Source organism: Triturus cristatus, chromosome 5_2, assembly GCF_964204655.1.
Source record: "Triturus cristatus chromosome 5_2, aTriCri1.1, whole genome shotgun sequence".
Classification (NCBI taxonomy): Eukaryota; Metazoa; Chordata; class Amphibia; order Caudata; family Salamandridae; genus Triturus; species Triturus cristatus.
The window spans coordinates 1108044917-1108062117 of NC_140588.1; the positions used below are offsets into that span (position 1 = coordinate 1108044917).

Sequence of the window (17201 nt, forward strand, 5' to 3'; positions counted from 1 at the left end):
TATTTAGTGTATAAAAATTATGTAGAGTGGGATTATGTGTTATGGAGAGTAATTATGTGGTTTGTGTTGTTGAGTGGTAACCTCAGGTTTCATCTTCTTTGTTTCCATAGAAGCTAGACTTTAAACTTAATGAGACACAAAAAAAAGAAAGAAACACTGAGGAGCACTTCTGGACCTAGTCAAATGTATGAGCAGGGCCACTGGAATTTTGCAACTGTTTGGCCGGATCGATTTCCGCATAATTATACATTTTCTGAATTTGCCACATGCTCCATCATCTGCCATATAAACTGCAGATTTTAACAAAAAATACCTTGTTTCTAGCTCAAACATTACCTAAAATGCAGCAGCAAGTGTTACAGTGTGGTGGAAGGACCTTTGTAAAGCTGGAATGACCACCTGTTACTTATTGCTAAATGTGGTTGTTAGAATTGGTACTAATGGTGGACAAATGACTCTTGCTTATTTCTGTGCCTCTCTTACCTCTTGCTGCATTTTTCTTGATTATTTCTGTACCTTTATCCTCTTTACGCACCTCTCTTGCTTCTTTCTGTACATCTCTTCGCTTTCAGCACCTCCCTTCTTTCTGCACTTCTCTTGCTTCTTTCTTCTGCCCCACTCTTGATTCATTCTGCACCTCTGTTGCTTCTTTCTGCACTTCTCTTCCCTCTTTCTGCGCATCTCTTCCCTCTTTCAGCACATCTCTTGCCTCTTTCCGCACCGCTCTTTTTTCTTTGTGCACACCTTTTGCCTCCTTATGCACTTCTGTTGCTTCTTTCTGCACTTATCTTGCTTCTTTCTGCACTTCACTTGCCCCTTTCTGCATTTATGTTGCTTCTTTCTGCACTTCTCTTGCATCTTTCTGCGCCTCTCTTGCCTCTCTCTGCACTTTACTTGCTTCTTTCTGTACTTCTTTTGCCTCTTTCTGCACATCTCTTGCTTCTTTCTGTACTTCTCTTGCTTCCTTATGCATCCCTCTTGCCTCTTTCTGCACCTCCCTTGCTTATTTCTGCACCTCTCTAGCCTCTATCTGCACCTCTCTTGCCTCTTTCTGTACCTTTCTTGCCTTTCCCTGCACCTATTTTGCCTCTTTCTGCATTTCTCTTGCTTGTTTCTGTGCCTTTCTTCTTCTTTCTGTACCTCTCTTGCTTCTTATGTACCTCTCTTGCCTCTTTCGGCAACTTTCTTACTCTTTCTGCTGTTCTCTTGCTTGTTTCTTCACTTCTGTTGGTTCTTTCTGTACTTCTCTTGCTTCATTTTGTACCTCTCTTGCTTCTTTCTGCACCCCTCTTGCCTCTTTCTGCACGCAACTTCCGTCTTTATGTACCTCTCTTGTCTCTTTTTACACCTATCTTGCTTCTCAGTGATGTCATCAGTGATGCACCTGACCATGTCATGAGTGATGTAATATGTGACATCATCAGCAGTGCATTGCGGGACCACAAGTTTCAGCCAAAACTCTCTGGTTTTGCAGAAGTGAAATGTCAGCCTAACTATAACATCCCTGAAACCAGTCATTTTTTCAGTGAATATAAAGGAAAGAACTGGGCACACACACAGGCTTGCTTCTGACCAGCAGATTTATTAGGACGGCATAATGCATTTCGGAATAGTTCCTTCATCGGATGCCTTCCCCAAACAACCAGTGCTGTCGGAGTTCAAAGTTAAAATGATGCCTGCATCGCTCTGATAGGCGGAGAACCCACGGTGCGCATGGCAGGGATTCGAACACCTTCAGTAAGTACCTTACCCCAAGTGGATTGTATTCACGTTCCTGCCAATTGCACCTGTGTTATAGGCATTATACTGCTGGCCCCACAAGCCCTCACCCTGCCACTTCTGTCTCCTCGGGAAATCCCGGAGTGGAATATCGGACCATCTTGGATCCCAACAAGTGTTGCTGGATGTATAAAGACAGCAGCAGTGCAGAAGCTTTCACTGAAAAAAAACATAGGTTTCAGGGATGTTATAGTTAGTTGGATATTTCACTCGTAAAAAAACCAGAGAAATTTGGCTGTTATGGTTAGTTCAGCTAACTATAACCCGCGCCCCAGCAATGCACTGCTGATGATGTCACATATTACATCATTAGTGACCTGGTCAGTGACATCTCTGATGACAATACATTCACTGCTACAATCGCCAGAGCAGTACCTATGCACTCCAGCATTCCCCCTGTCACTCTGTGAGCACACTTCCAATCACCTTGTCAGCACTGTGTACTTATTCAATCACTGCTCCAAAACCCTAGCACTTACAAATTCACCATGTACTCCCTTTGCAGTACTCTAATCATCCAGTCACTAACCATGTAGTTATGGAATGACCCAGGCACTAACAGATGTAGTGCTACAATCCAATGAGGACTACCAATGTACTCCAGGAATCCCCCTGTCAGTCTTTGACCACTATAGGTGTTATAGTTGTTTGGATTAGTCCATGGTAGTGGCTGGGTGACTGGAGGAGTACACAGGAAGAGACAGTGTGATCGCGGGACTGCATGGGTACTACCTGGGGAATTGAAGGAGCAAATAAGAAGTGTGTAAGTATTTAGAGGACTGTATGGGTAGTGCATAGGGGAATGTAGCAGTGATCAGTTTGTTCCTGGATCATTGCATGAGTACCTAGCTACTGACTGAAACATTAGAAAACTGCAAGGAGAGTGCCTGGGTGAATTTATAAGTGCTTGGGTATTGGCAGAGTGTTTGGATTAGTACATCGTAGTGGCTGAGTGACTGGAGGAGTGTACAGGGAGTGACAGGGTGATTGCTGGACTGCATGAGTAAAACCAGGGTAATTGAAGGAGCGAATGAGAAGTTTGTAGGTAGTTAGAGGACTGCATGTGTAGTACACGGGGATTGTAGCAGTTCATATGTTAGTGCCTGGATCATTGAATGACTACACGGGTAGTGATTGAATGATTAGAGCACTGCGAGGAGAATGCATGGTGAATTTATAAGTGCTTGGGTTTTGGCGCAGTGATTGGGTAATGACATAGGACTGGCTGGGTGATTGGAGGACTGCATAGGTAGTACTAGGGAGATTACTGGACTACATAGGTAGTCCTCAAGGGATTCCAGCAGTGCATGTGTTAGTAACTGGATCATTGCATGAGTACATGGGTAGTGTTTGGATGATTAGAGTGCTGCAAGGACAGTGCATGGTGATTTTATAACTGATTGGGTTTTTGCGGGGTGATTTGATAAGTACATAGTGCTGGCTGGGTGATTGGAGGAGTGCATGTGTAGAGATAGAAGGATTTCTGGAGTGCATGGGTACTACCTGGATAACTGGAAGAGTGAATCAGTACTGTGTAGGTGGTTAGAGATCTGCATGGGAAGTGCTCAGGGGATTGTAGCTGAGCATGTGTTAGTGCATGGGCCATTGCATCAGGACATGGGTAGTGACTGGATCATTACAGTACTGTAAGGAGACTACATGGTGAATTTATAAGTGCTTGTGTTTTGGCAGACTGATTAGATAAGTACATTGTGCTGGCTGGGTGATTGGAGGAATGCATAGATAGTGACAGGCAGTTTACTGGACTGCATATGTATTCCGCAGGGGATTGTAGAACCACATCTGTTAGTGCTTGGGTCAATGCATAAACACAGGATTAGTGACTGGAAGATTAGAGTGCTGCAAAGATACTACATGGTGCACTTATAAGTGCTTGGGTATTGGCACAGTGATTGGATAAGTATACGGTGCTGACGGGGTGAATCGAAAAGTGCACACAGAGTGACAAAGGGAATGCTGGAGTGCAGAGGTACTGCTCTGGGGATTGTAGCAGTGAATGTATTAGAGCCTAGACCATTGCATGAAGAGTACACATGGAGTGACAGGGGGTTGCTGGGCAGCATGGGTAGTGCTCTTGGGATTGGAGCACTGCATGAGTTAGTGACTGGTCCATTGCATGGGTACATGGGTAGTAACTGGATGATTAGAGTGCTGCAAGAAGAGTGCGTTGTGAATTTGTAAGTACACATGTAACAATGCAATGTCCCAGGGAACTAATAAATTCACTGCTACAAACACCAGAGCAGTGCCTATGCACTCAAGCATTCCCCCTGTCACTCCATGACGTGAGCACTCTTCCAATCATCTTGTCAGCACCGTGTGCTTATCCAATCACTGCTCCAATACCCTAGCACTTATAAATTCAGCATGTACTCTCTTTGCAGAACTATAATAATCCAGTCACTAACCATGTACTTATGGAATGACTCAGGCACTAACAGATGTAGTGCTACAATCCCCCGAGGACTACCAATGAAGTCCAATTATGGCCCTGGGGACCCCATCCCCCGGGGATGGCCAGTTTTTTTATTATATTTTTTTGTATTCTTAGGGGAGGGGGCCACATGGCCCCCCTCCCAGGCCACTCCTGGCCCCAGGGACCCCATCTCCCAGGGCCTGGCCTTTCCGTTGGGGAGCGTGGGGGGAGCCCCAAATCCCCCAAGGTCCTGCGGGAGCCAGCATTGCTTCTCCAAATGGGGAGCTGCTGACATGCAGCTCTCCTTGTGGAAACACAATCTGCTTTGGATTTTAGAAGAGAGAGCAGGTTTCCCTGCTCTTGCTTCCAAAATCCAAAGCAAGATTTCTAAGACAGGGTGGGAGGCATACTCCCGCCCTGTTATATCAAACAGCAGTGTCACGGGGTGGGCACCCCAGGACACTGCAGGAGCCGTCCCTTGGGGGTGGTAGTCCCCAGGACCAGCAAGGGCTCCAGGAGGGGGGCCGCGTGTCCCCCCTCCCTACGAGTACAAAGCCCCATGGTGGTGGTGGTCCGCAAGGCTCAGGGGTCCATAACGGACCCATGCATTTGCATTATTAGTGCTCCGGGTAGGTGGCGGTCCCGGGGCATGTGGGGGGCTTGAGCCCACCACACAGGTTTATTGTTATTTTAAAAAAACAGCCCCGGAGGGTGGCGGCTACCCACACATTAAAAAAGAAGCCCTGGGGGTGGAGGTCCCCGGATCTATGGGAGGGTCGAGTGCCCTCCCACATAGTATAATTTACATAGCCCTGGGGGGTGGTGGTCCCCGGGGATGTGGGAGGCGGTGTGCTCCCTGCAAATATTTTAGAAAAGCCCCAGTGGTGGTGGTCCCCGGGGCTTAGGGTGGCCTTGGAGGCCCCCCACACATTAAAAAGGAAGCCCGGGTGCGGCATTCCGGGGGCTACAGAAGAGCCGAATGCCCTCCTGCATTGTATAATTTGCATAGCCCCGGGGGTGGTAGTCCCCAGGGCTGTGGGGGGCATGTGCACCCCACAAATATCTTAGAAAAGCCCCGGGGGTGGCTTGGGGTCCTTGGAGGCCCCTCACACATTAAAATGGAAGTCCTGGGTGTGGTGGCCCCCGGGGTTGTGGGGGGCTGAGTGCCCTCCGGCATAGTATAATTTGCACAGCTCCGGGGGGTGGAGGTCCCCGGGGCTGCAGGGAACCCTGCTACATAAACAAATGCCCCTGAGACTTGGCCCACACGGGGGCTTTGAAAACAAAGCACGGGAGACCGCACTGCGTTTATTTTAATTTTCGGATAGATTCACGCACCGGCACGAGACCGCCAGAAAATTTTAAAAAACAATGTTTTTTTTAGCCTGGGTGTCCCGAGCAGGCATGGGGGGTCAGGGTGTTTTTACCCTGCCCCCTTTTATTGTTTTTTTATCTTTTTCCTCACCTTTTCTTTCTGCCTTGGTCCGAGCACAAGATGGCTGCCAACACTTTCTGGTTTGAATTGTTGGCAGCCAATTAGAGCTCTGCTCGTGCTCAAGGGTTAGACTCCGCCCAGATATTGAAACTTTTTATTTTTTGAATATCTCAGGAACTACTGACCGGAATTACACCATTTAACAAAAATGGCTCTTTCTGAACCAAGGGCTACCCTTTTGACAAATTTGGTGTAATTCCGTTCTGCAGTTCGGGTTAAAGATTCTTATGGAAAATAACATGGGGAAAACACATTTTGGGAGCCCCTTTTTTCTCGGCCCCTGCTTGGCAAATCACCTTCAAGACAGGAGCTCACCGGAGCAGGCCACTAGTTTTGAAAATTTCGCGAAGATTCACTTCATGAGAAATCTTCCGATTTATTTTGATAACAAGCTGCAGCATTCATGTAAGTCCTTTTCATTTCTCTTTATTCGACGCGTTTCGAGGCTGCCTGCCTCTTAATCATGGATGCCTTTCAAAACATTCCACAGATGATTCTGATGCAGCCTTAATTTAAATACCCCCCAGTGGGCGTCGCTTCAGTGCGTCATTATTACAATGCAGGCTGGTACTTGAGGTCAAGTGCAGAGTTAATTCCTTCCCTTCAGTGGGCTCTGTTTTCCGTTTTGAAAGTTATTTTTCACACCCTCCGGTGGGCCATGTCTGCAGAGCAAGTTATTTTAACCCTCTTCTGAAGTGCTGACTGAGCGAGGCACAGTTCCTACTCACAGCCTCCCTCTCATAGATCTAGGGATGGTGCTATTCTCCACGACGGGGCGCCGTGTTTAAGATAAACCAAGTTTGCCCAGAGCAATGAGAACGCACTTACTTCATGAGAAATGTTTTGAAAGGCATCCATGATTAAGAGGCAGGCAGCCTCGAAACGCATCGGATAAAGAGAAATGAAAAGGACTTACATAAATGCTGCAGCTTGTTATCCAAATAAATCGGAAGATTTCTCCTGAAGTGAGTGCGTTCTCATTGATCTGATTAATATGTGACATCATCAGCAGTGGATTGCGGTCGCGCAAGTTATATTTAGCTGAACTAACTATAACGGGGGAATTTCAATGGTTTTTTACGAGTGAAATGTCCAGCTAACTATAACATGTGTGAAACCTATGTTTTTTTCAGTGAATTTGCAAGGTTTTTAAAATGCTAATTCCTAACTATAACGTGTGTGAAATCTATGGTTGTTTAAGTGAATTTGCAAGGTTTTTTAAATGCTAATTTCTAACTATAACGTGTGTGAAACCTATGTTTTTTTTAGTGAATTTGTAAGGTTTTTTAAATGCTAATTTATGTATGTATTATTATATTTTTTTATATATTTATTTTACAATAAACTACCTATGTATATAGTTATAGATTGACTGTATCCTGTAATATGGAATGGCTCATTTAATTTTTTTTTTTTAAGGGTTTTTTACCATGCGCGTGCACCCCGCGATTTTTTGAAAAGAAAAGAAAATGTTTTTTTCACCCTTCGGGGTCCTTCAGGGACACCCTGGCAAAAGCTAGGGGGTCAGGAACTCTCTACCCTGCCCCCTTTTCACGTTCTCCACCTTTGTTTTTCACTGCCACACACAAAATGACATCCAACACTTTCCTGATTTCGACCGATTTGAATGTTGACTGACATCTAACCACCAATCAGAATTACGCTCGCGCACGGCACCAAGCACGCACTGTGCGCGCACCGTGCGCGCACTGTGCGCACCTATAGATATTTATGTACTTTTAACTGCAATTTTCTCAGAAACTACTGAACAGATTGACACCATATATGCAAAAGGCACATCCCTGACCTGAGAACTACCTCTTTGCCAAATTTCAAGTAATTCTGTTCAGCCGTTCGGGCTGTACCTTCGACTAAAGGTCCTATGGGAAAATGCATGGGGAAAACGTGTTTTGGGACCCCCCTTTTTTCTCAGCCCCCGCTTGATGAATCACCCCGAGACTTTCAGGGTAGGAGCTGAGCGGAGCGCCCCATTAGTTTTGAAAATTCCGCGAGGATTCGTCAACCGGCGCCAAAGTTGTTTAAAATAGAATTTTCTGATTTCCTATGGGAACTCGGTCCTAACTATAACTATCTACTAGCGACTGCCAGTAGATAATATATATATATATATATATATATCTCCACAAATTTCCTCCTTTATAAGAAAAAACGGGGGCACTGCAGGGATTTCGAGGACAGCAATTTTATTGGGAAGCTCGCATAACAGGTTTTGACGAAAGCCTTTATCAAATGACTTAATGCTTGCGGTGATTTCCATTTGCTGTTTTTCAATGAACACCTTCTTTCCCATTGGTGGGACATCTGCTGACAGAGCGACGATTAGCACAGACTGAAATTCCCATGATGCACTTTGTTTGAAAGCTGGGGCGCCGTCGCCCACTGCTCATAGATTACTGCAAACTCCTGTTGTGAATATGGGCAACTTGGTCTCCAAACATGGTCAACTGTACATAAATTTACCCTGGCATCCATTGTAACAAAAATCATTGGCCCAGTCCCCTACATACCAGCCACAGTTACCTTCAGTGAGCAAGCCCGGAGACGTAGAACGAGTGAGCCCGGCTCTCCGTGAAGTCACGGACTGTGGTTGACAGCGGTACCTCTGCTCTCTTTGGTTCACTGCGGTCCCAAGGTTTCCAATCCCTTGGAAATACTAATTCACTTTTTGGGAAAAATCTTCAGAAGCTTGATGTTTCCCACATCTTTTTCCTACTGGAGTAGGTGGCAGGTATGATGGCCTGTGCAAATACCAGCAACTGAGTATAGATGTAGTAGACTTTATTCAGAAGACCCTAGATTTCATCAGTGTATTCCATATATATTTCACCTATTATTTGACAGTGACTTGTCTAGCCTCTAACATGCTGTGAATATTATTCTAAAAACAGGAGTTAATTTGCATAATAGATAATCAAGAGAACTTTTCTAGAACATTCAAGGAAAACATGAGCACATGGAATACAATTTAATAAGCCAAATTGCACGTCAGCATGGGACTAACAAATATTGGTATCAGCGCCATGGTGAACTGAAGTGCATTTTGAGGAACCATGGAGCACCTACTTGGTTCCTGATGATGAGTTTTGCTGAATATTTATGGGAAGACATGCTAAAATTCTTGCAGGAGGCAAGTTAAAATATAAAAGACCTTATCAAATGGTTGCAGATAATTTATTCAGATTTCAAGCAATTATGTCTTTCATTTTGAACAAAACAAAACATTCTCTTGGTGAAGTGACGAGTACTGAGCCAGAGGTGCTCCCCATATTTATATGCTGTTTTGGGAAAAATATGCCCCAAAGTTTGGAACAGACAGTGATGAGTCTGTGGTGTCTTTTACTGAGCAATATGTAACATGCTACATCCCAAAGGAGAGTAGTGGCACCATATTAAGAGAACAAGTTCTACGATTCCAAAATTTTAGATGCAGAAATTATGATCATCAAAAATACAGAGCAAAAGGGAAATTTTATACAAGATGTAATTTTGGATTCCCACAACCTGTCATCTCACAAGGAAGAGTCAACAGCTTTTTGTCTGTAGTCAGACATATACTTACAAAGGAAATCAACAGAAAATACATACAACCTAAGAAGAACAGAGGCCTCCAAGTACATTATTGACTACAACCCTATGATTCTGAAGATGTGGAATGCAACCATGGATGTACAGTTTGCAGCAGACAACTCAATTGCTGTTGCCCTGTACGTTACATTTTATATAACAAAGTCAGAGAAAACTGGGATAAAGGAGGTGTGAGAGGAGATTTCAGCAGAAAAGAGTCTCATAAAGAAATTGTACAGTTTTAGTTTGAAAATGCTTTCTCACAGAGATATAGGCTCTTATGAATGTGTAGACCAGTTAAGCTCAGCTAGTTTGTTTTCTAAATCTAGAGCAGTTCTATGGGTGATTTTAGGGCATGCTAATACTCATAACAGAGTACTGAAGGATTTTCCTTGAATTCAAAATCTTGCACAATTTGAGCCAAACAGTACAGATATTTTGAAGAGTACCATGCTGGATGCGTACTTTCCAAGAAGAAGACCTCATCTGGAGAGGATGTGTCTCTATGAAATACTTCAACATTATGCTTTCAGAAGTAATGTCAGTGAAAACAGAGATGAAGGTAAATTTGCTGTGGCTGGGTGGGAAGGATGTTTGGTGAGACATAACAAAGGAAATGTAATCAATAATACAAAGCTAAGTTGCCAAACTGCAGACAAAAGAGAGATTTTCCATTTAGCCTTGTTACAGTTGTTTAGGCAATGGCAAACTGAGAATTTGACTGTTATGAATATTCATTCAATGCTGTGAACGACAGCATTGAGTGTTCTGTGTTTCCAGTGTGTCTTCAAATGTTGAGAGAAGAGATTGAACAAGAAGAAACAATAGTTGCCGAGATAGCAAGAGAAAGTTTTCAGAGCAGTCAAAGTTCAACACCTGGATCGCAAAATCCACTTGGACAGCCACTCATTGCAAATGATGCTGCAATAGCTATGAATGAGGTAAAGCATGCAATGTAGCAAGTAAGACAGGAAACTATGGATCTAGAACTACTAATACAGCAATTGAATTCATTTCAGAAATACATTTTTGAAGAGTTTAAAGGGTAAGTAGAACATGGTTTTCTCCATGAGAAAAAAACTGTGCATGTTGTACATACAAACCAGTTCTATTGTACACAAGTGGTCAAGTCGGAACTGGAAAAAATGTCTTGATTAAAGTACTGACAAGTTATCTACAGAAGACAACAGATTTCGATTTGTCTTCTGTAGTCACTGCACCAACAAGCTTAGCTGCTCATGGTGGAAAAGGAGTTACCCTTCATCGATTATTAATGCTCCATGTTGAACATGACAACAAATTACAATACAATAAATTATCTGGTGATGCGTGTCATGAAGTGGTAAGTGTATCAAAAAAATTAAAGCTACTAATTATTGATTACGTCAGTATGGTGTCTACCCTAATGCTAGCTTTTATACATTTAGGAATGCAGCAAATATTAAAAACTGACAAGGATGTTCTTTTCGGAGAAAAACACTTAACCGTCTTTGGAGACCTGCTACAACTAACTCTCATAAAAGGACAACCTGTACTCAAGAAACTACTACTTAATGAAACAAGGAATTCACCAGGAAATGTAAATATTTGGGAAAATTTATAGTACAAAGAGTTAATCCAAAATAGTCGCCATGCATCAGATATCCATTAGGCAGATAAACTAAAGGATATAAGAGTTAGAATCCTCACAAAAGAGGGAAAGACAGTATTACACACCTGTCTCATAAAAAATCTGTTTCCAAGTAATGTTTCAGTAGCAGAAGTAATGTATAATTTTGTTAAGGAAGAGAAAGTCTATTGTTTGTTTGATGTCAAATCTTGAGGAGTGTATTAAATTCAATGAACAATTAATTCAACTGGAAAGAGAAGAAATCATTGAAATGAGAGCAAACGAAAAAAGGAGCATACTAAAAATTGCAATCAAAATTGAGAAGTTTAGAAAAGTCTGTGTAAAAAACTGCAGAATTAATAAAACAATTATGTATCTGTAAACACTGTAATGTCATCTTACATCGTAATTTAAATGTTGAAGATGGGTTAGTGAATGGTGCAATTGTTAAGTGCAAGATGGCGGCCTCCGGAGGAGAGTTTCATGCAACATGATCAAGTTATTCGGCAATTAGCATTGGTGTGCCAACCAGCAGGGATCAGTACAGCCTATCCCATACCTTGCCTGATATCCCAATGCCTTCGAGAACTTGAGTGACAGCTAATCAGTGAGACAAGTTTTCGTAAAATCTGTTCATCAAGCTCTTATTTCAAATCCAGTAGTTTTCATTGAAGAACTGAACTTTTCCTAGTTGGAAAAATTAATTCATTGGTTTTTGCAAAATAGTGACTTACAAGCCAGTAGTAATACAGTCTCTACCCAAACTTGGCGAAAAAGTGACACAATATTCACTGTATTGGAATAACTACAAGACTCCTGATCAAATTAAAGAATTTGGCGCAGTGACCAAAGTAGATTTCTCACCAGTAGCTCCACACAACTATGCGGTGACCGCTTTAACCAGAGTTCATATCTATGGCTGATACTCTCAGGAGCCGATCAACACCTTATCCCACTTTAAAGACACTGCATATTGTGGCATATACAGGTGTGATGGCCAGCTGCTTGTGGCTGGTATTGAAGATAGAGTGGTCCATCTCTTTGACATGAATGGAAAAGCAGCACTAAGACAATTTGACGGTCATACAAAAGCTGTGCATGTTGAAGACTTCACTTTGGATAAATATAGAATCCGTTCTGGATCTGATGATTACACGTATAAGCTGTAGAATATCCCAAACTCCGCAGATCTTTTGTCCTACAAAGAACACACAGATTGTATCCGGTGTGGCTGTATGAGCAAGCTGAATGCAGATCTCTTTGTCACTAGCTCGTACGATCACAATGTGAAAGTATTTGACTCAAGAACTGAAAAAGTGTAACGACAATGGAACATGGGCAACCAGTGAAAAAGTGTCCTGATGTACCCCACTGTGGGCCTCCTGGTGTCAGAAGGAGGTCAATATGTTAAGATCTGGGACATTTTAAGGGGAGGTCAGATGCTGGTATCCCTGTGAAATCATCATAAAGCTGTTACCAGTCTGTGCCTAAGAGCTCAGGACATAGGCTGTTTCCTGGTTCATTGGATAGACATGTGAAGATCTACAGTACAACAAACTATAAAGTAGTACACAGTTTTGACTATGTAGCACCAATCCTGAGTCTTGCATTAGCATCCGAGAATGAAATGGTGGTTCTTGGTCAGACAAATAGTGTGTTAAACATCAAATGTCAAAAGCATGAGGAGAAAAATGAAAGAGTTCCCAAAGGAAAGTAACAACGGCCAGATTACTGAATCTTTGTAAAAGGGAAAGACTACATGCCAAAATAGGAAGACATTTTTGTCAGCAGACCTGTGAATGATCACTTGAAGAAACACGACAAACTACGTAAAAGTTTCCAGGTGTCGAAGGCGCTTGACACAGTTCTTGAACTCAGTGTACAAGTGAAAATGCTGGAAAGGACCGTGGCAATAATGCAGGAATTAAACCGCAGGGGTATACTCAAAAATGCCCTTGCATCATTGGATGAAAAACAGCTGAGTTTATTGCTTGGTTTCTTACTAAGGCACGATGTGGAGCCCAGATTTGCCCCAGTTCTAATCTATGTTGCAGAGCAGCTTGTTGATATTTACCAGCCAATTGTTGGGCAGACTTCGGTCAGCGATAAACAGTTTGTGAGATTCCAAGATCTCACAGAGAAAGAAATAAATTATCAAGAAGAACTACTAGAGGTTTTGGGAATGATGGATACACTGTTTGCATCCACAACAAGGAAAAAATAGACTTCTGTAGCACTGCCTGAATCTAGTATCAATTCCATACCTGCTCTAGCAGAGCAGCAGACTCCTATGGACACTTGATTCTTTATCAGACTTCTTATTTGAACAATTGTTAACTTGGGCTCCTTCGAAGAAATACTTTTCTGAAACTGCTCCATCTCAACATTTGTGAAAGATGTGTATGTCCAGCCAAAGCAGATATCAGTGTCTTTAGTGTATACAATAACTGTTCCCAAAATGCAAGGTTTAAGTGTAGATACAGGTCTTATTAATATTGGTAGAAGTGTAATCAAAGAAGAAATGTCATATGTTGCCTAGTTATGAATTAGAACATTGTCTGGTTTATATCTGATTGAATTTGATGAGTAGAAAGTAAGTGCTGAAGTGAGCTGTGTTACGGACTATAATCAATTAAGAGGTCAATATGCTCCTCTTTTAGATCATTATCCTCTGATTCAAAAAGCAGTACTATGTCCGAAGCAGACAAATTCAAAACAGTCTTTCAGAGTTGAACAGAAAGGTGAACCAAAAGAAAACCAACAAGGAGGAAAGTAAAGAAAACTAAAGCGTAATGAGGAAACTCAAGGCTATCACTTTGAATCTGGACTGAACTGTTATGCAAAGGTACTGTTAAATGGACTATATAGTTTGCCTCATTTTACAAATTTTATAACAAAAAGTAGAAAAAAGATGTCTTCACAATTGTGTAGTTTACTTGAAGAATTAAGAAGTGATAGAAGTATTATACTTTATGCTACTTGAATAAGAAAACTCAGTGATAACTGTACTGGATCAGTTGTGTTCTCTCAAAATCTTCAGCAAGATGCAGAAGAATTTCTAGTGGTAATGTTATAACTATTAGATTACGAACATGTTAATATCAATGAACTATTTAGTTTTACTTATAAATAGACCCATCATTGTGTAAATTGTGAATTTGTGTCTAGCACTGAAATCAATTCCGAAAGATTCCTCTACTTGACATTACCAGATTGTAAAGATTTAACTGAAAACAACCATCAAGATTTGACCTGTCAAAACTGCAGATCATAACTTAGGTCACTGTTGTTTCTTCAGAGGTATGGAAAATATATCATAGTCATGCTTCAATAATGCAGAGTGGATGGTACTGAATTAGGAACTGCAATTGCAAACTTTATAGCTGCACAATTTTTTTTTTTTTTTTTAAACCGTTTATTGCACTCTCAAATAGTTACAAGTATGGGCCTACAACCATCCGGCCGGCCGCTAGAGTGGCAGAAGCATATGACAGACATACAGTAGGAATCTCTTGGCAGTGCAGATTGGCAAATCAGGAGGTATCAATAGCGCAGGCCACATAACTCCAAGCCCACAATACGGTTTCCTTCTATCAAAACAGAACAACACAAAAAACCACACCCGCAAGGCAACCCGCAATCCAAAGTGACGGCACGTGCTCCTTAAGTGGGGGATCCCAACCAGCAGCCAAACTCTGAAGAGGGGGAATGGGAACAGATCAGGGACTGGGGAACCACATGCCCACGGCTGGGGGAGGGGGTCGGCTAGGGGGACGGAGCTGGTGAGGCAGCCGGTAGCAGTGGCGGCTCACAAATACCCCCGCGATAGGCGTTCCAGGGGCCCCAGATTTTCCCCCACGCCCCAGGCTTACCCCTCGCCACATACACCACCTTTTCACGAAACATACACCAATCCATGTGTTCTTTCCAGGCCGACACCGCCGGGGGCCTCTGGGATCCCCACAATTGAGCAATGTCACGCTTAGCTATCATGTATCCCAGAGTCACCCACCGCGTCTGCGGAACCGAGTAGTCAGTTGGTTCCCACACATTCAGCAAGCATCTCCTCGCTTCAGGCAACAGCGCGACACGCGTGACCACTCGCAAGACCTCATGCACACCACGCCAGAATCGCTCCACCTTTGGGCATTCCCACAGAATATGCAGGAAAGTTGCCAAGGCACCACAGCCACGCTTACACAATCCATCCTCAGCAAAGCCCATACGTAGAAGCCTTGGCCCCGTCACGTAAACCCGGTGGAGGATCTTTAGCTGGACGAAGCGAAGGCGAGCCGGGATGGCCACCTCCTTTGGAGAGGCCACCGCGGAAATCCAGTCCTCGTCGTCCAGTTCCAGCCCGTCGGCAACCCAGGCCTCGCGGAGGCCAGCCAGCAGGCCCGATCGGTCGTTAATCAGCTTTTTATATATAAGGGAGATCGTGCTGTCTGGGACATGGCCATCCAGCACTCTGTCCTCCAGGGGGGAAGACTCTGGTATGGATGCAACATCCGGAAAGACGGAGCCCAGCGCGTGGCGGACTTGCAAGTACCGAAAGTACTCGCTGCCTTGCAACTGAAACTCCGTCTCGAAAGTTTTGAATCCCCCCCTCGTCCAGAGATCTCCCACTTTGCTGATGCCGATCGTGTCCCACTTCTCGAAGCCCTTCGATGTCCACAGGGAGCCCAACCTCTCAGACGCATATAGCGGTGACGCCCGGGTCAAACGGTCCTTCCACCCCATAGCTGCGTTAGCCGCGTGCCATACACGCACCATGACACGCGTCGGTCCCGTCAGGCGGGAGTCGGGCGCGCCAGAGTAGAGCGCTCGATTGTAGTCGCCACCGGGCAGGAGCATCTTGTCCATTTCAAATGCCGGGTTCAAGGCGGGCCCGTAGAGGCCATGATTAATTGCAGCTAGCTGGGAGGCCCAGTAATACCGTTTAATATCCGGGAGGGCAACCCCCCCATCGTACCACGGGAGCGTCAATTTAGCCAGAGCAATACGCGGCCTCCCGTCCCAGAACAGGCGCCGCTGCAGGCTCTCCACCTCACGGAAGTAGCGCGCCGGGACCAAGTCCATAGTGTTCTGGAGAGCGTACAGAAATCGCGGCAACGACATCATCTTAAACAAGGCCGCTCGGCCAAGCGGCGAAAGCGGCAGACGCCGCCAACGCACAACGTCCTCCTTCAAGCGCTGGAGGGGGGGTAGCAAATTCCGCTCGTAGCGGGCCTCCGGGTCCAGAGTAATATATATACCCAGGTACCGGAACCCCTGGGAGGCAATCTGGATCGGGCAGTCCCGTGGTAGGACCGGAGCCTCCCCGGAAAGCACATATACGCAGGATTTCGCCCAGTTGATGACAAGGCCTGAGTTGCGACCGAATGAGCGCAAGACATCAACCAGGACAATCAGTGATTTACGCGGGGAGGCGAGATACAGAAGGATATCATCGGCGTAGAGGGACACGCGGTCCTCATGCTCGGGGGTCCAGCGGAGACCACGGATGGAAGGGTGCCACCGCAGCCACTCCGCCAGGGGTTCCAAGGCCAATGCAAACAGGAGCGGCGACAAGGGGCAACCCTGTCGCGTGCCCCGTCCCAGCGCGAATGGGGCCGAGACTCGTCCATTCACCACCACCTGCGCCAATGGGCCCGAATACAACAATTTGACCCAGCTGATGAATCCCGGTCCAAATCCAAATTTCGCCAGCATCGCCCAGATGTATGGCCATTCAAGCGTATCAAAAGCCATGGTGGCGTCTAAGGACGCCAAGATGGCCGGCTCCCGCACAAACGGGACACGCGCGAGCACCCCATGCAAGCGTCGCAGATTAAGGGCCGTGTTGCGATGGGGTATAAAGCCGGATTGGTCTTGGTGGACCAAGTCGCCCACCACGCCGACCAGCCGGTTGGCCAGCACCTTGGCGAGGATTTTGGGCTCCGCGTTCAAGAGCGAGATAGGCCTATAGGATGTGACCCGCTCACGGGGTCTCCCCTCCTTGTGGATCACCACAATTGTGGCCAGACGCTGGTCCGGCGGGAGGGAACCCTGCGAGTGGGCCGCCAGGAACATCGCGCGCAGGTGGGGCGCGAGTACATCCGGTCGCAGCTTGTACAGCTCGATAGGGATACCATTGGGGCCCATGGCCTTGCCGGATGCGACTGAGCGGATAGCAAGGGCAATTTCGTCCGAGGTGGGAGGAGCGTCCAGCGAATCCCTGTCCTCCACCGAAAGGGAGGGCAGCGCGATGTCCCGAAGCAGGGCATGGGAATCCTCCTCCGAGCAGGGAGAAACCG

The 17201-nt window shown here is 45.0% G+C and overlaps 1 pseudogene; it reads left to right on the plus strand.

Annotated features, from left to right (window-relative positions):
- The window catches only part of LOC146829789 (U3 small nucleolar RNA-associated protein 15 homolog pseudogene), a 59844-nt pseudogene extending 46715 nt beyond the window's left edge, over positions 1-13129 (plus strand).
- The last annotated feature ends 4072 nt before the right edge of the window (positions 13130-17201 follow it).